The following is a 4,297-nucleotide window of genomic DNA, read 5'->3' on the forward strand; positions in this document are numbered from 1 at the left end:
GGCCCCCGTGTGTCCAACCTGCCCTTCAACCCGGCCAGGGATGGGGCAGCCACAGCTTCTCTGGGCACCCTGTGCCAGTGCCTCAGCACCCTCCCAGGGAAGAGCTTCTGCCTGAGATCCCATCCAAACCTACAGAGAGTAGCTGCTTTCCTGGGATATCTGGACAAGAGCTTAAACATCTCTTGGGCATCACTTTGCAGCAGCGGCGATGCTTTGCCCAGACCTGGCCCGAGGCTGCAGAGCATCACCTCAGAGCAGCCCTGTGGAGTCAGTTGTGTGGCTGGGCGCATTTATTGACAGACCCCTCCCTTTTAATTCAAGTTACTGTAACTAAAAACAGCCCCAAATGTTCTTTGTGCTCTTCTAAGGTGGAACCAGACAGTTTCTTGCAGAACTTTGCTTTGTTTCTTATCACTAGCAGATAACATATCAGGGTTGTGGTTTAATGAAGGAACTATAAGTAAATCCTGCCCTGTTTCCCTGCTTGAAGCTCTCAGGGATCGGGGAGCTGATGTTTGAGTCACAGCCAGCTCCAGCCACAGGTTCATCTATAATTTACTGTTATCTCTACAGCAAAGTGCATTTAATTCATCATGACTTTATTATTTGTTTAATGGTGGCAGCTTAATGGTGTGGTGGAAACCGCATCTGCTTCCTCCAAAGCACCACACGGTCATCTACAGGAGACCCAGTGGGTTTGCAGCCTCATGACCCTGCAGTGGATGAAGACAGAAGGCACAAAGTGTTATTTATTCTCATTTTGGGCAGCAGAGATGAGTTATGTGTTTGTCTGCAGCCCAGGCTGGGATATGCCCCTAAGGAGCAGCTCTGCGAAAGGGCCCTGGGGGTTCTGGGGGACAACAGCTCCATAGGAGTGAGCAGCTGAGCAGAGAAACCCAACAGGATGCTGGAGACCATCAACAGGGGCACCACCACAGGGATAAAGGTGTCATTGTCCCACTGTGCTCGGCGCTGGTCAGGCCACCCCTGGAATATGGGCTCAGTTTGGGTCCTGCTGCACCGCAAAGCTGTGGATGGGCTGGAGAGGGGCCAGAGAAGGGCCACAAAGATGGTCCAAGGGCTGGGCAGCGTGTGAGGGAAGGCTGAGAGAGCTGGGACACAAGAGGGAATGTTTCCCAATGAGAACAACCACCACTGGAATAATCTCCCCAGGTAAGTGGTGACTCCCCAGCGTTGGACACTGTTAAGACTGGGCTGCACAGGGTGCTGGGCACCCAGCCTAGGTCATGCTGTGCCTGGAAAGGTTGGAGCAGATGGTCCCTGAGGTCCCTTCCCCTGGGATTCCAGGATTCCATGATTTCCCTAAAAAATATCAAACCGCACTTAGAATGGGATTAAGGTCTTGCCAAGTGTCCTTCTCTAAACCCTTAGTAGCACATTGCAGTTAAAGCCTTTGGCACATTCACCCCATACATGTGTCACTGTTCCTGATCCGCCTCATTTTCACTCCCAAAATACAAGGGTTAGAGATGGGAACGCTGATCCTGGAGAGACAAAGGGCTGGACACATCTCCCAGAGCCCTCCATTGGCAGCTTGGCAGGTTCCAGCTCCATCCCCAGCACGTATCTGGTTGGCAGGTCACACACCTGGAGTGGTTTCTCCCATTGCTTTGCCAGGGGGAGGGGTTTTGGGGTCACTTTATGCCAATATTGGTTCCTCTCCATAGAGGCACCACATCTCTTGCTGCTGTGGAATAAGCCAAAGCTGCCTCCTCTGTGTGAGAACACTGGTGCTGATGCTTTGCTGGCCCTGGTGGTGCATGGACCTTTGCTGCAGAGACAACTGTGGGTGCTTTCATTTTGCTTCTCAGTTATGGGAATCCCAGAATTTCCTTCCATCAGCTCCTCCTGTGTCTCATCCAGGAATACTTAGAGGTTTCTTCTTCCATTATACTCAAGTTCCGTGGGTCATTCATGTCTCCAGAAGGCCCTTTTGTGTCTGTTCTTGAGTTTTGGAGCTAGCAAATGTGACTTCAGCCTTGATGGGACGAAGGGACCTTAGTTCTATTCCTGTTCTTCACCTTGTCACCTCTAGGTGTTGCTTGTGATGTGGACATTTCCAGACAGCTCTTCCCTGTTGCTGGGGTTGGGATGAGGAAGACCAGTGGTGGAGAGGATCCTTTCCCTCTGCTCAGCACTGGTCAGGCCATGTCTGGAATACAGTGTCCAGTTCTGGGCTTCCCAGTACAGGAGAGACATGGGCAGACTGGACTGAGACCAGCGAAGGGCCACCAAGGTGATGAAGGGACTGGAGCAGCTCTGCTCTGGAGCCAGGCTGAGAGAGCTGGGCTGGGTCAGCCTGGAGAAGAAAAGGCTCCTGAAGGGGAGACCTTATCCCCATGTCCCAGTATTTAAAGGGGGGGATATCATCCATGCATGAAAGAGGGCAGCAAGAGGACAGAGCCAGGCTCTTCCCAGTGCCAGAACCAGAAGTGATGGGCACAAACTGGAACACAGGAATTTCCATCAGGAAGCCCTAACCAGTTTGATACTGGTGTTTACTGACATAAACCCTCCCATTCCTCCCAGTGTGTGAATGGCATTCCTGGCTTCACTTCCAGTGTGTCAGGATGTTCTGAATGCCACCTTCACCTGTGGTACTTTTAGTCCTTCTGCCTTGTTCTGCCTGCCAAATTGATGAGCCATCTCCCAGTCCCATCAACAGGATGCTGTAGCTACACCAGACATGACATATAGGGGCGATAATAAAGATCGCAGTCTAGAATGTGCACATGGAATACAGTGATGAAAGGTCAGGTCTTCTCAGCAAGATCAGATCTAGCACCCCAAATTACATGACAAGACACAAAGAAATTGCTGCTCCCTTAAAAGCTCAGTAAAGACAATCGTGAATCACTGCAGGAATGAGAGGTTCCTTCAAACCACCATTTGCTGCATTTTGACAATGGATAACCAAGAACTTTGTTTTTCCAATAAGCTTTGCTTTCCCTCTCCTCTTCCTTGCTTCTGAATGTGTGAAAAGCGTTCCAAGCACAATTTCAGCCCAGGCACGTTTAATTCCCTCTTTATTCCCTGCCAGCACAACACACTTCCCACCCAGAGGGAAGAGTGTCTTTGTCACAGTCTGATTCCAAGAAATCCATGTTCGCTGCTGCTTCTTTCCCTGGTACCCCACCCGTGCTTCACCAATGCTCTGCCTGTTTCAGCATTGCTCAGGAAATCAATGGTTTCTAATTCCCTTCCACTTCCCTTTCTGGAGTCAGCCCCGGGGGTTCCTTCTCCCAGCCAGGTTTTCATTCTCATTTCAGATGTGCTCTTTCCCAACACCTTTGTGCTGCTCCTGCCCCTCTCCAAGCGCTCCGAGGAGAACTCCCTGTTCCCTGCCCTGGGCTGCCCCGCAATGCACAGCTCATTGTAACTCCCTGCTCCCGGATTCCTCACTCCGCTGCTGATGGGAGACTGGTTCAGGGGGGAATAACTCCTGACTAACCCCTTGTTCCTCCCATCCATCATCCAGCACTCGACGTGCCCCCCGTGCAGCTGAACAGCAGCAACTCTTACATGAGCCTGTGGCTGAATGCAAACACTCCTGCCCGCCCCGGTTCTGCTTCCCACGCTCCCGCTGCTGGTCTGTAAATCATTGCTGGGTGCCTGGGCTCGCGGTGGGTCCTCTCCCTGCAGAGGTGGTGATTTACACACCATGGGTTCAGTGCCAGCTGCGTGTTCATTGCATCGCGGGGGGTGGAAAATGGGCTCCTTTACTGCATCCGTAATGAGCTGTGGAGCTCCCTGAGCAATGTCCGCCCAGGCACTGCCCTCATGGGGCCGCACTGCCCTTGCCAGGTCCACGTTGCTGGTCGAGAGCTGCAAAACAAAGAGCACAAAGCAACTAACAGGTCCTGCAGGAGGAAGGCATTTAAAGCTGTGCATGGAGCTGCCTCTCTCCTTGTAGTCATCACCATGGACACTGTGGGAAATGCCTTCCCTGGGCAACCTGGGCTGGCAAGAGACCTGGAGAGAGGCTTTGGGCAAGGGCCTGTAGGAACAGGACAAGGGGAATGGCTTGAACCTGCCAGAGGGGAGGTTGAGATGAGCTCTGAGGCAGAAGCTCTTCCCTGGGAGGGTGCTGAGGCGCTGGCACAGGGTGCCCAGAGAAGCTGTGGCTGCCCCATCCCTGGCAGTGTTCAAGGCCAGGTTGGACACAGGGGCTTGGAGCAACCTGCTCTAGTGGAAGGTGTCCCTGCCCATGGCAGGAGGTTGGAATTGGAGGAGCTTTCAACCCAAACCAATCTGGGATTCCATGGTTCTATCCGCA

The sequence above is a fragment of the Nestor notabilis genome, unplaced genomic scaffold (genome assembly GCF_000696875.1).
Source record: "Nestor notabilis isolate BGI_N333 unplaced genomic scaffold, ASM69687v1 scaffold12901, whole genome shotgun sequence".
Taxonomy (NCBI): Eukaryota; Metazoa; Chordata; class Aves; order Psittaciformes; family Psittacidae; genus Nestor; species Nestor notabilis.